At 27.9% G+C, this 20495-nt stretch overlaps 1 protein-coding gene across 3 annotated transcripts in view; it reads left to right on the top strand.

Annotated features, from left to right (window-relative positions):
* Positions 1-1172: 1172 nt before the first annotated feature.
* The window catches only part of LOC129913011 (voltage-dependent calcium channel subunit alpha-2/delta-3), a 150979-nt gene continuing 131656 nt past the window's right edge, over positions 1173-20495 (top strand). For all 3 annotated transcript variants that reach the window (XM_055991330.1, XM_055991329.1, XM_055991328.1), the window contains exon 1: positions 1173-1753. The gene's annotated coding sequence lies outside the window, so the exon portion shown is untranslated. The remainder of the gene's footprint in view (positions 1754-20495) is intronic.

The following is a 20495-nucleotide window of genomic DNA, read 5'->3' as shown; positions in this document are numbered from 1 at the left end:
TCCTGTGGGCTTTCTTTCTTTTTTTAAAATGAGAATTGGATTAAAACTGTTATAGCCTTTTCTTTTTTCAATTTTAAAGGATTCATTTTTTAAAATAAACATTGAGGAACGTGAAACCCTACTTGGGTTAGGATAGTATTTGGTATATATCCAAAGTTGGTTATATGCAAAGTGTCTTTTAATTTAAAATACTCTTTAAATAACCGGAAACTTTGTCTTTGCCAGCTTTGAAAATACCCCAAATCTTATAGTGAGCCCAAGTAGGGTAATTGCGTTAATCAGTGCTTATGGCGAGCGCCTTTTATTCACATTCAGAGTGACAAAAACAATATCAGGGGGAAAATTCGTTTTTGAAGATCATTGTTATTTGCACTTTGAAAAAGAAAGAAAGCACCCAGGCAGTATTCCCTTTTGGTTTGCGAGATAGCCTTGCAGGGGCTGTCATACTTCACCAGCTTTTCTACCCGTAAAAGCTATGTTAAGCTTTATTTTGCAATTTTTTTTCTAGCCACATCATTAATTTCACAAATCAAACGATTTCACAGTCACTATGGTGTATACGTAACTTTTTGTTGTTGTTGTAAATCTTACTTAGAACGGATAGCTCCTACATAACATTTTCAAGATATTGCAATTTTCTAAAAAAACGGCCTTAACGATTTTAATGAAAAATTAAACATCATTCCTTACTGTACTTTGAGTACAGTTTGATATATCTCTCAGTTTAATTACTGCAGCCTATACAGGAACCCTTTTCAAGGTTTTTATTCTGCAATAATTTCTATACATTTTTCTGCAAAGTCGTAGCAGACATTATTTCTCTTCTATTCTCTTTAAAATTCTCTCCATTCATTTGTCTGTGCAGACAATCTATACTGAGAGTGACTGAAATCCACTCTCATTTACCACCGCGCACACCGCATCGCATAAAACGCAAAGAGAGCGCATAATTTCTATTTTTCAAGGCCTTCTCTACAACTGCTGCTGCTTTTGGCTGAGCCTGACTGCTGACCCACCGCCAAAATAAATGTCTTTTCACCTCTCAACTCCCCCAATTTGTCCTTACACATTTTCAATAGCCAAGTACGAAATAGGGAAAACGCCAAAAAAAGCTTTTTTTCAATACATAACATAATTTTGCATTGAAAGCCTCACTCAGTTCGGTGTGTAACCCTCTCGCGAATAGACGTTTTTTGTCCCGAGTTCTCACCGTGTTTAAAGCAGTTCATAGACAGTCCCTTGGCTGCTCTGCTAGAGTAACGCGCTTACAGATTTTTACCTCGAGGATATAGTTCATTGGTTTTTTTTTTTTTTTTGATTTTGGAAAACTTCTTACGCAAAACGATACGGAACGGAACTTAACTTCCAATTCAAAGGATATAATGTGATTAAACAGAAAAAAAGTGAGGTTTTAAAGTGCAAAAATTTGATTTTTAAGAATAGAAAATTTTCAAGAAAATTCCCAAAAAAAAAAAAAGTGAAGTTACACAAAAAAAAAAAAGAAAAAAAAATCTCTATACACTACAACACCACCCTTAAATTTTCATTCTATCTTCCTCTCTTTCGCTCGTTTGGTCGTTCTCTCTTGGTCTCTCTTCCATTCCATTTTGGGTTGGAGGACAAATAATTTTGTGCTTTTTTAACAAAAATAATAAAAAAAAAATTCCATCACACATATCTCCTTTAAATTTCTCTCTCTCACTCTCTCTTTGTGCAGAGGAAGTCTTCATGGTTCTCAAACTTTCTTTTTGAGGTAAGCTTTTTCATCATAATTTTCCAAAGCTTAATTGGAGAGAGCAAGTTTTTATGTGTGTGCGAGAGTGAGTGAGTGATTGTGAGTGTAAAAAGTGAGTAAATTTTCATTTTCGGATTACGTGGTGCATACTTTTAGGATGTTGGTTTGTTTTATTTTATTTTTTTTTTTTTTCATTCTACTACACTTGTTCTAAGATGAGAATCAAAAAGAAGAAGGAACATGAAAAATAGAAGGAATTAAACCAAAAAAAGAAAACAAAAAAAATCGCTTTGAATTAGGAGTTGTGAATTTTTTCTGTTTGAAACCATCTTTTCAATATGGAAACTGTTGGTTGTTTTGTGGGGCATGGGAAGGGGGAGAGCTGAGGGAAAGGACAAACGGAAAACAGGGATTCTCCGTGTGATGCAAAGAAAAAGAGAGAAAAAAAAAAGAGATTATTTTGTCTTTTGGCATAGTGCCAAGTTTAAAAGGATTTCAACCCCCAGAACTTAAGTAAAGACACAAAAAAAAAAAATTTTAAAAAAATATATAAAAAAAATGTGAATACACTCATACAAGGACATTAGCCGGCCGCCTTGCCTGCTTCATACTTTTTGCTACACTTTTGTCTCTTCATCCTTCTCCTAGGTCCTGTCGCAAAATGCACGTAACATAAAGATACTTTAGAGTACAACGAATGCCACTTGAATCCTTGGGTTGTTTTTTTTTTTTTCTTCTTCTCTTTTTTTATTTAACTTTGTTGTATATATAGATTTGCATAGTTAGATATATAGTTTTTGTTGTATCCTTGGTAAAAGTTTATGTGTGTGTAGAGGTTTTGGTTGACAACAGGAAGGATCAGTGGGTGGTGGCTTTTTTTTATGAATTTAATTTTAAGAATTAGAAATATGTCATTTCGATTGTTGTCAAAGGATATTTTTTAATTGTTTTGGGACTAAATCAAATGATTTTGAATTTGGTCCTTCGAGCTGGATTTTTTAAGGAATAGTTAAAAGTACAAGTTGAAAATCATTCAACATTGAAAGAAAGTTTGTCTTAAATATGTATTTTAACGCCTTATTATTGACAACTGGATACATTTTATTGATGATCTTTTATTGCCTTCTACGGGGAAACTCTTGTGTTAGAGTTTTAAATTTAATGGAGGAATATAATAGTGCAAGAAAAATACCTTTTTTCACTTGGATATTTTGAAATTATTAGGTAGAATTATTCAGATCTTTCTATTTTCCACTTGTGGATTGTAAAGAAGAAGAAAGAGTTATCATAAACTTTTTCAAAAAAAAAAAAAAATCGAATTAATAAGTTTGGAAAGAACGATGTTCGGAAAAGGTGACAAATCAGTTTTTGAATTTTAGTACAAATTCGCGACGAGCTTTGATTAAATTTAATAGTTATCTCGTTTCAATTTTTAAATAGTTTTTCATGGAAAGTATTTGGCTTAGTTGTTGATCATTTTGGGCAAAACTATATATGTTGAATTTTTGAATTTTTGCTGAATTTTTGAGAGCAATAGTACATATGTAATGTCTTGAATATAATAGATATTTTTGGTCTGATTTGCTGTCAAAACTTATAGATAAACTATGTTATTCCATGTGTTTTTTATTCCTATACAATTTTTATTGCATGCAAGTACCTTAACAATATACATATATAAAAAGCAATTCAAAGTAACTCCATGCAAGTTCAAAGTAATACAATATTTCACCAGAAGTCAATTTCGGATTAATATGAATGAGATTTAATAGAATTTGTATACCTAGGGAAAAAGGATTTGTTAGAAGATTTCTTTTAGCTCTTCAAAACAAAAAAGTTGAATTGAATGGAATTTTCTTTAATTTTGGATGAAAGAACAACTCTTCGAATTCATAATTTTCAGCAGAATTAGCTGATTCTTAAAATGAATTAAAATAAAGTGATTAAATCATTTCTTGGAAAATGTTTCTATTGTTTCGTAGAATTTCGAAAAAATTGGAATTAAATTGTTTTTCTTGATGTTTGCAATTTAATTAATTAGTGCGTTCAGCCTTTAAGAGAATTTTCATGAGATTAATTTTAATTTAGATGATTAGTTAATTTTTTGGAGCCTTTTCCAAAAATTGTACATCATAAAAATCATTTAACTTATATGCTTTCGTGTTGTAGAAAAATATTTTTGACTGACAGTAAATTTCATCAGCTTATTGCATCAGTTACATCAACAACCTTAAGCAAGTAACAGGTCCTGTTCATGGAACTTCTCGAAACAATTTTGGAACATACATTATAATAAAAACAATCAAAGTATTTCCCACAGTTCAATGGGACTCAACTACTCATGTTTGAGTTCCATTATGAAGTTGATGCAGTTATCTCTGAAACAGTGCTCAGGCATGTGTTAAAGGCTAATATTTGAATTTCTTTTGTTGGGTAATGGGTAGATACCGATCTGAGAAAAGTGGTTTTGTACATCGGATATGGCTTGCAATTTTTACCAGCTACTTATAAGCCCTCAATCAGAAACGGTCGTATTCCAAAATTCTGCATTGCAATTTTCTTTATATGGATCAAAAATTCTGTGAGTGAGAACACAATGCTGGATTCCATTATTTTGCTTTTCTTTTATTCTTCATTTTTAAATTTTGTAAATTCAAAATTTTGTAAATCCAGTAAAATCATAATTTCTCTCTTATTATTCACATAATTTTGAAATACAGAATTTTGAATTTGGAGAATTTTAAGTATGGGTGTTTTCATAAACGTCGGAAATCTGCGTTAGTACAATCGCCTTTCTGCTTTGCTGCAGAAGTGAACACACCAATTCTGCAGAATGTTTGCAGGCCTGCGTTAGTACAATTTTCAGCAGTCACTGAGTGTTCATAAACGTCAGAAAAAAAAATATAAAAATGACCACATAATGAGTTTTGTTTTATAAGCAAAAAAATATTTCCTTTTTCAGTTCCAGAAACACGCAAAATTTTTAAACCCTGTTATATTAGGGTAACACAAAAAATAATACATATTTTTTTCTACTTTTAATAGTGGAATAAAAAAACGAGTGGTTCACATTTGAAAAAAAATTATTGAATGCAAAAAAATATTTTTATTTAGGGTGTTAGGGTGTTTTTTGCGTTTGAAATTAGTTTTACTGCACAGAAAGTTTGTTTGCTATAGCAATACATATTTAATTCATATCAAACTAATTAAATCGATTTTGTTTGAAGAGTAAATTAAAAATATACAATGTTTGTGAGCCCCCTAATGCGAAAATGCCTGCTCAATTTTACATTATATTTCATACACCATGTCTTACAAACTTTCTCTGTAGTGAAAATTATTTTTTTTTCATAATTAAAAAAATAAATTGAGCCACCCTAATGTAAATTTTTTTTTCTTCGATAATTTGGTCAACATAATATCCAACGTTTAATTTTTTTGAATTCCACAGGAAACTGTAAAAGTTAACATTTTTTAAGAGCTACCCTAATACGAAAAAAATCAATTTAAACTCGTTGTATCTAAAAGCACGATTTAGAAATTTTCTGCATCATTAAAATCTAAATTTTTCGAAAAATGAAAAAAGAAACATTTTTTGCACCACCCTAATTAATATGTTTGCTTTTCATTTTTTTTTTTTTTTACAATATTTACATTTATTAAAAATAGATACATCGAATCATAAGCCAAATAAACTTCTTCGCGAGATCTGCAGTCATAAAATTTTGGCTGAGCTAAATGCAATTAATAGCATTAAGCACCATTCTCTCATGTTCGTTAGTCTTATTTGTAATTTTTTGCCAAAACACTTGCTGTGAGTCAGATAAAAAGTTTATATAAACTTATTAATGTCCAAATTTGTATATGTTTATGATTTTTTTTTAACATTTTTTATAGTACTAAAAATGTTCTCAAAGAATTAGATATTGATTCGTTATTCTTTTTATTTAAAAAGTAAAAACTTGTAAGCTCTAGTACACGCAAAATATCTGATCAAAATAGTTAAGTCTTTTTGAACAAGACGTCTTTTTCTTTGTAATATTTGTATGACCTGGGCCCTATTTCATAAAACTATTAGTGTTGTACTTTTTAACTTGTAGTTACAAGCACAAATAAAGTATGGAGTTGTAGTTTTCTGTTTCATAAAAATTTTCATTTATTTGTAGTCTGGCGAATTCAAACTATTTTGCTTCTAAAAAACTACAAGTGTAACTAAGGTAACAAAAATAAACAAATATTCGAACTTTCTGTAGCAGCAGCGAGAGACGAAATATTATGATGAATATTTGTGAAATATAATAAACATTAATTGGCTTTAAAAGCTAAAAGCTTGATTTTTAAAGATTGGTTTTTGGTAGATTATGGTCTTAACATTAAGTTTAAATAATAGGCTATAGAAAAGTCTATGTTTCTTGAGAAAAAAAAAAGGAAATTGAGCTTTAAAGATGAAACAGTGTTGTTTTGTCCGATTTTTGAATGGCAAAATGTTGTGCAATTCCTTTGAACTAAAACATTGATGCACTAAATATTACTTGGCAAAACACATCATCTATTGCAACTCTCGTCAAAAAAGCTTAAACTAATAAATGAACTAAATATTTATCTATAAGTAAATTAATCATTTAGGATAAATAATCAAATTTAATCTTCATAATTTTTCCGCGTTAAAGGGTGGAAATTCCTCGGGAACTTTTTGCACTTTTTGTTTAAAAAATTCTGTACCATTTAAAAAACTGTTTTCAGTGGTCTAAGCGTTATATGAAGCATCAAAAGTTCCTATAGGAAGTATTCAAACCTATGCACTCCAAATCTAATGCAGTAGGTAACGAAAAATTTAAACGCATTTTTCTAGAAACGCATTTTTTCCGCGACGTGCAACGTTACTCAAAAACTAATGAAACTATTGAAATTGAGTGCAAAGTATTCGTTAATTCATTGCATTAATAAAATTAGGTATTGGTATTTTTTGGAAAGATCTTTAAATTGTATGTTTCAGATGTCCAAGTCTTGTAGTCTCTATAATTAGGTTATATGGAAATGCAAGTGCAATAACTCAAGCTCAAGTTGTTTCACTTAATCCTTTAAAACGCTAACAACTATACTGGAAAGCTTATATTTTGAGTGGTGATTGCAGGTACATGAATACATACAGATTTGTAAGCCAAGACTATTTGTCACTAGACAAGGAAGATTGATTTTAGTGCCAACCACTTTTTTGGCATCATTCAAATTAATAATCTTTTTTATCAAAAAACAAAACCGACTTCCATGGATCAAAACAGGGTTTTATGGTTTTTCTAATAGTTCCCATGGCTAAAGCTGAACAAAATTAAAATGGGACCACACTGCCACACAGCCACCAGCTTTCCCATACAAAAAGAATTATCAAAATTGGTTCACTCAGTCCAAAGTTATGAGGTAACAAACATAAAAAAAAAAATACAGACGAATTGAATACCTCCTCCTTTTTGGAAGTCGGTACAAAAAGACTGCATTGTTATTTCACTTTAACTACCTTATGTCCTCCATTAAATGTTCACACAACTAGTACATTTTTTTCTATCACTAACACCCAAAAATTGGTGAGGATTCTTGATTGATCATTTAACTTATATAACCTTATCCATAAAGCACATTCAAAGAGAAAATGACCCAAAATTAGACTCCATATTTTTCTTTATTAGTCTTTCTACTCTTGTAAGAAATTCGCTTGTAGTTACAAGTCTATCACTAATAAACTTTTGCCCAAATACTTTTATGAAACAGAAACATTCGCCTCATTTGTAAATTTGTTTGTAGTTACAAGTCTACGATACTTGTAGTTATTACTCTATTCGAATTCTTTATGAAACAGAAATTTGCTGATAATTTACAAGCTACAAGTAAATTCACAAATAATTTATTAGTCTTGTAGTTTTATGAAATAGGGCCACGTTTAGTTTTTTTCCAAAAAAGAATACCTATATTTATATTCCCAAAAAAATAAAAAAAAAAAAAAAAAACTCTGGAGCCGTTTTATAATGGCCAAATTAAAGGTCAAATCCTCAAATATAGGGTCAGTTTAATAACAATAAAACTTTTTGGCGTATAAAATGTTTATATCTTTTTGTATTTTTTAATTCTAATGAACATTAAAATAATAACGCAATTTTCATAAATCTATAAATTTTCAAATGCAGGTTTTTGTACCTAAATATTAGACAGGATGCTTTAACCCTAAAAAAAATATCTTTTAGCAAAACGTTCTTACCAAATTCATCACATTACTAAAATGAACTTAAAACGCAAAGCTCTTTAAAAATGAGTAACGTTTACCTAGATCCTAGAGTAATCATAAAGCATTGGTTCTCTTCTCATTAAATCAATTTGGTGTGACACTTATTTTACTAGATATATAAATCCAATTCTAATGCAGTTTTGAACTTTACACAAAAACTCAGATCAACTCAAATTTTTTCTGAAGGAAAACAATTTAGTTACAGGTTTTGGTGTTGAGGTATTATACAATCTGTGAAAAATCCTAAAGTTTCTTCCGTCCATCCGCTAAGAGTAAAAGGTCATAAAAATGTATATCTATAAATGAAAAATAAAAACTTGTAGTTGAGCAAATTTTACATAAAATTGTCCTTTAAAGTTTTATTATATTACTCACCGTTTAGAATCAGCAGCACTTCAAACTTTCATGTGTATCCTAAAAGTATGCAATTATGTTTTGAATATTTTTAAACGATTTTTAAACGATGAGTAATATACAAGAATACTTCAAAGGATGACATTTTCTTTGTCTTAAACCATATACATATTTTTAAGATATATTTTGTTTTATTGTGACTCTTATAAAGGGCCTAGCGAGTGAAAAAAAAAATACACTAGCCCAAAAAATTAAGGGAACAAAAAAAAATCGTGATTTTTTTTAGTGATTTTCGATAGGCTGTATCTCAGTAAAAAATGATCGCATCATGACAAAATAAATAGTGTGTAAAAGCTCTATTCTTCTAGTTTTAGTATTAAATGTTAAAATATTTTCTTTCTAATGGTAAAATAACTAAAATTTTCCAATTTTTGTTTGTTTTTACTTTTCTCTTAAGAAAGTGGGAAATTTTTTTCTAATAAAATGATTATTATTTTTAGAAAGGCTTATTATTTGGCTTTAAGATTCATTTTGTTTCAAACTTCTACGATTTTTTTAACTGCAATATCAGTCATCAAACCAAAAACCATACTTTTGATTTTCACTATCAATATCTCAACAACGGATCACTGTACAGAATATTCATGGACACATTTAAAAACTTTATTCAATTATCTACAAAGAAATTAGGTTTACTTTGTTAAACAAATTGTTTTCTTATTTTTTAGATTAATTTAGAAAAGCTATCAAAATAGGCATTTTTACGGTTTTTTTTAGAAAATTTACCGCTATTTAATTTCTATGGGTGATAAGATTAAACTGAGGCTTAATTATTGAAGCTTAATATACTTGAAATTAATATGCAAAGTTTCAGACTTATTCATCTAGCAGTTTTTCTGTTGTGAGGGTTTGAATTTTTGAAATGAAGTACATATAACACCATATTTCTGCAGGTCTAAATGACTTACTTCTTTGAACTTTTTTGTGAGCAAAATCAAATTCTTTTGAGTTTATTTGAGCATTTTATTGATAAATATCGTTTAAGTTTTAGATAAACCAAGGAAAAATTAAAAGTTTAAAAAAAAAAAGTTAAATTTTGAAAAAAAGCTTTTTATACCATTTTTTGATGTTTTTCCTAATTTTGAATTTTTTTTTTTTCAAATCCTCAAAAACACTCTACGAAAATGCATCAAATTATAAAAAAAAAAGAAACTTTCAATACCCAATGAACCTTTAAAAACAAATTTTCAATCACATTCAATTTACCATAAAATCTCTTTTGCCTTTTGTTCAATGCACATTAACTTTATATAGAATAGAACACCTTTTGCACCAAATAAACCTTCCTAAAAAAACTTCTTCATGCGGGTTGATGGTCGATATAGCAGTTCATCACACTAAATTTCATCTTCTTCATCATCATCCGGGTATCAAACAAGTCCATCAAACTTTCCCCCCAAAAAAAAAAACAAAGATAAAACATCTTGAATTTTGGATAACCTCTTTCGAAAAGGCAAAAATATTTGTAACTCCATCTCTTGGTTATCGAAGGTAACCTCAATTAAGTGAATTTTAACTTTTTTTTTCTTTATTTTTTCAATTTATTCTGCACAATTTCAATATGTTACTTGTTTTGTATATATGATGATGAATAAGGACACATCACATGAGTTAATAATTTTCACAGAGAGAGAGAGAGAGAGAAAAAGAGCGAGAGAAAATATAAAGCATCAAAACTTTTAGAGAGAATTTCATTATTGAAGATTGAAAGATTGAATGCGCGCGCGCTCTGGTGGTTAAACAAAAAAAATAACAATCGTAGTAGAAGAGATGCTCGTTTATTGTACAAATGCGCTGCAATGAGAAATTGGATGATTTACGATTAAGGATACTTTTTTTTTTGTTTTTGTCTTTTTTTTTATAATTTCTTCTGTTGGATTAAATTTATCCTTGATATGGTTCTCTCTTTTGTATTCATTTTCATTACACACAAAATGAGAGTGTAGGTATTTGTTGTCTTTTCTTGAAGAAAACTAAAAATCTCTTCGAATTGTGTTAAAGATTATTTTTTAATAAATTTCGTCCTTTTTTTCTTTAAAATTTTCCAAAAATATATAAAATAAAATCTTAAGAATTTTGTTAAATTTTTTGTGGTGTTGTATAGACCTCCCACCTCCCTCCCTCACTCCTCTTCAACCTCTACAGAACATAGAAAGGATATCCTATAATATGCTTGGTTGACCTAGAAACAGGATACATAGGTCGCCCTCATCGTATACAGGATATTGTACTCAAAACTTTATGTGTACACACATCCACACATTCACACACATCTAGGAAATGCAATTTTATATTTTTTTTTTTTTTGCTTTTTCGTCTTATGCCAGGCCACTGTATATATATATGAAATGTTTAGATATATAAGTACATACAGGATTGTTGTATAATACGAGCAGTCCATCACTCACAGGGAATCATCCTTGCATGTGTTTTTTCTATACTTCGTTCTATTTTGTTTTTTCAAGTTTTATTTTAAATTTAAATGTTTTTTTTGTTTGAAAAGGAGAGGACGGGTTAAAAGAGGGGGTAAACTAAATATTCCTATTTTCCAATGGCTTTGGCTTTGAGAGGCTCTCTTGCATGCTATGGTCATTTCGGGGCGCAAAAAAAAGGATGTTTGTTGAAACTTAAGCATTCTATATAGCGGAATGAGAAAAAAGGATTTTTATGACTAGTTTTGTGTTGAAAAGAACAAACTTTTTCGTTGGGAACAACATAACACAGAAGAAAAAAAAAATAAAATGCCATGTGAAGAAGTGAATGTGCTTTTTGACCACTTCAAAGGTTCACGCACTTGCACATTAGTGATATAATATGAGTGTACTATGCCAGGATGTAATGTATACAGTATACACAGGCATAGAAAGGACAGGCGTTGATATATTTTATGCACTCTTTTGTGTTATAGTGATTCAGTAGAAAAAAAAAGGATTAGAAAATATTTATATGTAACTACAAGCTTTTTGAAGATTTATTTAGTGACTGAATGAAAAAAGTTATATGCAGAAGAGGCTTATGAATGAAATATAGTCAATTGAAATTTATGTTACAAAGGTTTTTTTTTTTTTACTGTAAAGTTTTGATTGAAAATAAAAAAAGTTTTCACACAGTAAATATAATTTTGTATCTTTCGTTAAGTGCAACAAAAAAAAAAAAGAAGGATTTTGCCAAAACTGAAAGAGCTTGGTTAAATAATTTTTTTTTTAAATTGAAATTTTGCTGAAGTAAGTGAAGATTCCATCAAAGTGCTTGGACTCGATTGATTTTAAAAGTAAGTTAGTCGTACATTTTACATGTTGACAGTTACTTACCTTGAATCAGCCTCCAGTTAAGAGTCTTCGTTTTAAACAGTTGTGTAAACTTATTCTCGGTTTGATATTTAAAATCGTGCTTTTTCTTAAACTATCTCTAGAACAATTTGATATTTTCTTTTAAGATCAGTTAACCTTTTGATGAAAGGGATTTGCCATTATAAAATGCGTTGTATTACACAGCCACACAAAAAAAAAATAAATGTTCTGACCTGGGGTCGCGACTAAGTTTTTCATATAGTTTTTGGGTTGCTTAAACCGAATCCGAAGTCCGTTTTGCCCCATCACATCAGGTTTTTGAGATAACCTCAAAAAATTTCACGAAAACAAAAATTTTTTTTCTTTGATCTGGATGTGCGAATATGTTAATCATATAGTTTGTGGATCGCTGAATCCAGATTCGAAGTCAATTTTGCCCTATCACAAAATTTCTTTCTGGGCTTGCGTCTAAGTTATTCATATAGTTTCGGTTGCTAAAACCGATTCCGAACTCTATTTTGTCGTATCACGTCAGGTTTTTGAGATAAGAATTTTTTTTTTTGAGTTTAGACATTTTTTGAGGATATTTCAAAAACCTGACGTGATACGTTAAAATAGACTTCGGATTCGATATTTTTGTATTCCACCACAAAATGTCCGCCAGTAAATCTGTTCGTTTTTGATTAAAAATGTTGGTACTGCAAACTTAAAAAAAGAATTTTAAACTTAAGTACTTCGTATTGTCCTAGTGAATACTCGCTTTTTTTTGAATTTTTATTTTTTTTTTAAAATAGCACAACTAAATAATTATTGTAAAGGAAAAATTTGTTATGCTTTTCGTTTGACAGTAAATACGCACCTTGACAAACAAAATTATTCCCTGACAGGGAATCCCTGTACTAGATTAAATGAACAGTTCAAAATTTTAATGTCCTTTTAATTTTTTTTTTATTTTGACTTTGACAGAATACTCATTAACATTTTACCATTAGCATTTTCGATGTCGAATTTTTAGACTTAGAAAGAAATCTAATTTCTCTTCATCTGCGTACTAGGCTTTAGGAAAAAAAAAAAAAAAAAAAAAAAACAACAAAAAGTATCGAACAATTCACGGGTCACTATGGTGTATACGTAACATTTTGTTCCATAGGAAATTTAAAAACTTAATACAAATGTTTTACCATGTAATCAAACCAGTTTTTCTTCTTGTATGATCATTTTTGCAAACGATGTTCATAGCATACGAAGACTTTTTTATTAAGTAATATTATTTCGAATGTATTCGGATATAATTCGAAAGAAAAACAAGATTTTTTAAAAAAGTGATTCATTTTGACTTTTTCAATATTTATTTAAAATTAAAATAATATTGTTTATCAGAAACCTTGTTCGAAATGGTTACTTTTAATTGAAAAAAAAAAATATACCGAAAACATTAAGTAAATATCCAGTGTGACCATTCTTTAAGAAATGCATTGAGGAATTTATTTGAATTAAGTGCTTAAAACATACTGGAAATCCACCTAAACAACTTAAAAAAGTTTATTTTGAAGAAAACAGAGTCAGCAAAACCAAAAATAAATTTGCACTCAGTAGACTATTTATTTGATTTTGAAAAAATTGCTCACTTAAACCATTATAATCATAATCTGTGTATTTCGAAAACTTGACAAAGTCCAACACAAAATAATCAGTGCATTCCATATTCATACATTCTTAATTTACATTTCAAACTGAATAGTCTTCTTTATCATTCCATAATAATAAAATTGTAATTTGTAAATCATTTCCAAATGAAACTGATTACAAAAATGCAATTTAATCATTAAATCAAATAAAAAAAAAAAAAAAAAACATTCTCAAAACCAATTTAAATACATAATTCAAAATCAATATTCTCACTTCCTCATATAAATATTTCGAATGGATGCAACATCGAACCAGACTATTATATAGTATATCTATCTATCTTTTGTAAACAATTATGCTGTGTTCAAATGATATTGAAATAAAAAAAATAAATATATTCTATAAATTTAAATTCACTACCCATTTACACATGTTTGTTAGCATAACGTGTTTTACCCACAAACACCGCACGATCTGGCTGATCGGTTAAATGCTATCGATTTCCGATGCATTCGACCATATACACTAAGTCCACAGAGAGAAAGGACTCCATGATTCAGCAAATTCAGCAATTGTTTTACTCCCCCCAAACCATCATCAAAATCATCATCATCATCACCAACCATTACCATATACAGTCATTCAGAATCTGATTCTGAATCCAAATCAGTGTTGGAGAGAGAGCAGCAGAATTATTATACAAATACCCTTGTTCCGCAGAGATATGTAAAACCAAAAGTAGGAGCTTTGAGGCTTTACAGCTTCTGGGGGTGTAAATTAAATAATTAATGAGAATTGAGCGTATCGTGTTTCGAATTTTAAATTATATATTTTCAAAGAGAAAAAAATAAACATAAAAATTACATCATGAAAAAAGGATGAATACTATCTCTCCCTCTATCTATCTTCATGGTGATTTACAGTCCGGTTCATTTGATTAAGGTTGATAATTTATAATTAAAAAAAATTAAATTATAAATTTGTGTTTAAAAATTCCGAGGATATTTGTTGTGCTATCAGAAGTGATCAAAAATTACATAAATAAAATTAACGATCATTTTTAAACTAAATTATTTAGAAAACTATTCGTTTTTGAGCTAATTTTGGTGAAAAATTAGGATCTTATGTCTCAAATAATTTTGAAAATGTATTTTGAATAACTTTATAAAATCGATTTGGAACTTATTTTAAAAAACAAGTATCAAACTTTTTTTTTCAAAAATAATTTTGGACTCAATTAATTGACCCTGACTGTATTATGATGATTTTCAATTTGACTTTGTTTTTTTATTTTTTTTTTTTTTAATTTTTTTGTCGACAAAGTGACTGCAAACATACTCACATATCATATATACAATTGGTTTTTGTATTAACAAAAAAAAAAAAAAAATTGAAAAAAAAAGTAAAATAAATTGACATACAGTTCAGTTGAATGGAAATTCAATTCTCGACAACAACTCAGAGTCATAATTTCAATTTCGATTTTGATTTCGATTCGATGCGAATCGAATCGAATCATCATCGTAACGCAACGCAAAGCCAGAGCATAGCAAATAAAATGGTAAAATGTTAATTTGCATATCCAATTTATGGGATTTTGTACGTTTTACACATATAGGCTTTGACACTATGCATGTCTCACGTACTCTTATCAACGATATACTTTATGTTAAATTAAGAGATTAAAATGATGCTGCATTTTATTTATATTATATTTTTTTTGTAAATACAGAACAGAATTATAATTATTACATAATTTTTTTATTTAAATATATAATGAAATTAATTATATTAAAATTTGCTGATTACATTGAATGTAAATGAATCCATTGGTGTTGAATTGGAGTTTTATTTATTTCTTGTTTTTATTTTATTGTTATGTAATCTTTTTTAAATTAATTTTTAAAAATCAATAAATAATAATTATAAAAGTAAATTATAAAACATGAAATGGATAAAGAGATAAGAGTAATAATGGAACCTAGAAATTATACTGTTATCACGAAAATTTAAAATTTAATTTAAGACATGCATAAATAAATTTCAGATTTACAATTAAATCTATGAGAAAAATAAATTAACCTTGTTATCGAAAATTTGTTTCTTAAAATATATATATTTTTTTTTACATTAATATTTTTTTTCTATATTAATTTTTTTTTATTTTAATATTGTTTTTACTATAATATTTTTTTTATTTTAATATTTTTTTAATTTAATATTTTTTTGTTGTGTTACTTGGAATCAGGGTTGTAAAAATATCAATTTAAAAAAAAATGTATTTGAAATTAGTATTGCAAATAAAAAAAAATTGCTTAAAAAATATATTTATTGCAACTTAAAAATATTTGCATTAAAACACAAAAATTTCATTTCAACTGAAAAATAATTCCATTGAAAAAAAAAAATATTTATTGCAACTAAAAATATTTTGCATACAAAAAAAATTGTATTGCAAATGCATTTAAAAATAAAATATTTATTGCAACTAAAAATATTTCGCATTAAAAAAAAAATTATTGCAAATAAAAAATTTGTGCATTAAAAAAAAAATTCAATGCAAAAGTGTGCATTAAATGTTTTTTTTTTAATACTTGTAGAATTTTTTACTATTTTGGCTTTTTGACCATACATAAACTATTTTAATTATAATATTAAGATAATATAAGGTCAAAAAGTCAAAATTGTGAGAAATTAGACGAGTACGAAACGGTATTTAAAAAGTGCCTAACACCCCCAAAATCTGGAGTTAGTTTTTACCCATTTTCGATTTTTTTACAGTTTCTAATAGGAGATAAATATACCTTTTCAACAATGTATAAAACATGTAACTCGGTTAAACCATCTAGAATTTATAAGCTGTCAAAGTTCAAAAATTCCATTTTTTTCGTCATTTATCCAACTTCGACATCAAATTAAAGTAAATATTTTCACAACAGCATGCTGTTTTAAAACTCTCATAAACTAGAAGACATAGAAACATATGTATAGTTTTCACTGTTCGATAAGGAATCAATTGAGGCAGTTTTCTGTGTGAGTAATTTATTTACTAAAATTCACAGTCTGGACAAAAATAGTATAAAATGAGTTGTAAAAAATTTTTTGTCGCCTATTTTTAACTTTGAAATCGATTATTTCAAAAACTATTTGTTATATTATATTGATTTAAAAATTAGAATCAAATGTACAATTTTGCCTTTCGGAAATGGTATCATTTATTACTGTAAGTGTTGCCGTTGTTTCGTAATCAGTGCGACTAGCTCTATAAATCGTGATAGGTTTCCGCCCACGTATATTTTGAGTGTTACACCGTGTTATTAATAAACACATTTTGCATTAAATTTTTTTTGTCAATGTAGAAAATTTTTTATTTGCAATAAAATTTATTTTTTAATCCGAAATAAATTTATTTGCAATAAAAATTTTATTTTCAATGCAAATTTTTTTCATTTGCAATAAATATTATTTATTTTAATGCCAAATATTTTTAGTTGCAAAAATGTTTTTTGTCAATGCAATAATTTTTCAATTGCAATTACAATTTTTTTCTAAGCAAATATATTTCAATTGCAATAAATATTTTTTTTTATGCAATTTTTTTTTAATTTCAATAAATATTTTTTTTTTTTTTTTAATTTTTTAATGAAAAGCAAATGCATTAAAAATGAAATAATTTTTTTCAGCCCTGTTTGGAATTCGGATACTCTCCTGGATTTCTCCAAGCAAATAATATAATCGAGTTTTTTCATGGATTTTCTTTTGCAACTTTTATTTTGTTGAAACTGTACTTTTATGAAAGATCATTTCTGATATGGGAAGTTTTTTCTCAGGACAAAATTTAATACCTTATCAGGTCCTGCTGACTTTTTTGGGTGGCTTCTTTGAATGATGTCCTGAATTTCTTCATAAAAAAGGAGTAACTCTGTTGTTAAGGGGGTTAATGAATGTATTGTTGTCGCTTATTCTAGCATTGTTCTGTTACAGCTGAATTTTTTTTTTACAGCTCAGCTCGCTGAATGAAAAAACCTGCTGCCTCTAGGAACCTTAAGTCCTCTGGTATGTGTTGAAAATGGTTTTCCAAGTAGTTCGTTTTGGTTTTATTTTCGTTGTACGTAATCTCATCGTTAGGGGTTATGATGGTTTTTAGTTCGTTGTGTTTTTTTTTTTTTTGTAATATCCATGGATTAATTTTCCAAGAAGTCAATACTAAAAAAATTTTATAAAACTGAAAATAAAATAATCTTGACATTTCATCGCTAAATATAGCAAAAATCACTAAAAATATCAATTTTTTTGTATATCGTGAATGCATCTAAACAAGGTCAACCTCTATTATAATGTCCATCAAGCACAATATTCCACCAAAAAGTATTAAACTTTAACATTTTCCAACAAAGAGAAAGCAAAAAAAAAAACCAAACCAAACCAAAGCAAAGCAAAAAAAAAAATAAGCATAAACTCTCGCTTGAAAAAATTCCACAAAAATATGCCCATTTCCATGAAGCATGAGTCTCCTTTATTTTCATTTCTAATTTTGATTCTGGAAATAAAATAAAAAAATATACAAACAAACAAACGAAAAAAAAAAATGACTTTTCAAGGCTACGAGCATCAGCGGCACTATACTCGTAGCATCACCACCATCATCATCATCATCATCATAGCGTTATCATCATCGGACCGATGTTTCTCCTCAAACTCTCTCTTGAGATTCGATTTCAATGTTGAAGCTTCCCCCCTACTTTGACTTGTATATTATTGTCGGTCGGCGGCGCGGCGGCTGGCCCCTTGAAAATAAAATAAACAAAAAAAAATACCTAATGAATTGTGGCCACGAAAAAAAAACACGGTTTTTTGTTGTTGTTGGTGTAGTTTGGGGTGGCAAAATACAAATATGTATAAATATAAATATAAATATATATCTGTATCTACCTTTAGAACTTTTGTACAGAAACAAATAAAAATAAAATTGTATCTTCCCTTTGCTCACGAGTGAGTATGTTTTGCATGTGTTGAAAAACCCTCATATCACTCCAGTTTTTTTCTTTCTCCCTTTTGTTTGAGAACCTCCCTCAACTCAACTAAAAAAAAAAAACATTATAAAAAAGTGGCAACTGGGAAAAATCCTTGCAACTTTATTGTAGTTTTTTTTTTTTTTTTTAAATTATTATTTTATAAAAATTTAAATAAAACCACACAGGAGACAGACTATCAGGATATAAAAGCTATTCACTTAAAGTTATAATAACTTACATTGTTAATGGTTTTATGACTTATGATGAAAATGATTACTTCTATGATTCTACAGGTCTCTGGAGCCTCTTCTCGCTCTTTCATGACATCACAATTCCCTGTGGTAATATTCATTTTATTCTGTTTCCCTTGGGAATCCTTGGTGCATGCAAATTTAAAGAGATATTTTGAGTCACATGTATCTCTATTAAAATGTTATGGAATTAAACAATGACGAAAATATCAAGAAACGTTCAACAATCAATCCCTTTATTTAAAATTGATGAAAATTTAATATTTTAATTTATTAATTTTAATAAAAAATTAACATTATAAAGAAATAATAAGGTTTCAAATCATAAGAATAAAAATTAAATACTCATTTGTTTTTTTTTTTTTAATACAACAATATTAAATTTTAATCAAACCGTATTAAAAACGTTCTATTTTAAAATAGAAATAATATTTCTTGTTTAGCTTCGGAGTAACCGTTACCTCAAAAAGTTTTTTTGTTCAAAAGATAAATGCATTTAGATTCATCCTTTTTCTGATAAAAAAAAAATCTAAAATAAGAAATTTTTACTTTGGCGTTGCCACATATGAAGCGTTCAGAGTAATAATGGGTCAAGTCCACTTCCCTATAAGTAAAATGTTTTAAGGCCTTAAAAATTAAGTGTTTGTTTTTTTTTTTTTCATTAAAAAGAATTAAAAAAAAATAAAGTCAGGAAACATAGAGCTTTTGATTTGTAAAATATTTTTTTCCAAAATTTCCTTTAGTTCGCACATTTCAAATTTGAACGCCTCTATGTAACCCAAAAAATCCGAAATTAAATGCCAGGGTTTTAACAGCAATACAAATATGATAAAATGCACGACTGGGTCGCACGTACTTGCTCTTATGATAAAAGTAGCTCTTATCTTAAAGGGTTTTATTTAAAAAAAAAATTAAGGAAAATTATAATTTGATTTTAATAAAGCATATTTCTGATAATGTTAAAAAATACATAAAATCTGTTTTTATAATTAATAAAACACGGCTCTCAATGGTTTTGATCACAAAAAGAAGTATGCCATTTGATTTCTTGTATGAAAAAAAAATTTGAAAATCTTTAGAGCGGTTTTTTTAAACAAATTTTTTTATATAATAACATTTTTTTAACATTACAAAAAATAAAAGTTATTATGCCACTTTAAAGAAATAAATAATTAATTTACACTTAAAAACTAAATTTTGAAATATTTCACCAACACGTTTTCAAAAAATTGATTTTTCAAAAAGAAAATTTGAAATATTTTTTAAAAATCTGAAAATTTTTTACTTAAACGCTTTTGTATAAATATTTTCGTTGGTTTGTCTTGTAAGAGATTTTCAGAAACCAAAAAAACGGTTCTATGGCAGGTACCATTAGTAAGTGTTCAAAAAATATTTTTGTATTTCAAAAGTTGGGTCTTATCTGTAAAATTATACACAAAAATTTTGATCAATATCGTTAGAGCCGTTTAAAAAAAAAAAACTTACTTAACCGTTAGTTTTGATTTAAAAAAAATTTAAATTTCCCCCCTATGTTCAAAGGTTGGTGACCAGTAATAAAACGCCAACTGTTTTTTTTTTAAATTTTATTTTTATTGCTGTAAATATTCTGGTCACTATGGCGTATGTGGAACATTTTTTTTTTTGTTATTGAATAACTTGGAAGTAAAACAAAAAACTTTATAGAAAACCAAGTAATAAAGTTTGTTAACCTTTGTTAATTGTTAGCTGATCTTTTAAACATTTACTAAATCATTCGATATCTGAGTATTCTTAAGAGAACTCATTTGTGTTTAATCTTTACACCAATTCACTCTTTATTAAAGTAGGTACAAGGGTTTATGACATCTCTTAAAATTAAAATTATTACTGAGTGATTCTTCACTA

Source organism: Episyrphus balteatus, chromosome 3 (assembly GCF_945859705.1).
Source record: "Episyrphus balteatus chromosome 3, idEpiBalt1.1, whole genome shotgun sequence".
NCBI lineage: Eukaryota > Metazoa > Arthropoda > Insecta > Diptera > Syrphidae > Episyrphus > Episyrphus balteatus.
Note: the sequence above shows the minus strand (reverse complement) of the source record. Positions and strands in the feature narration are given on the sequence as shown.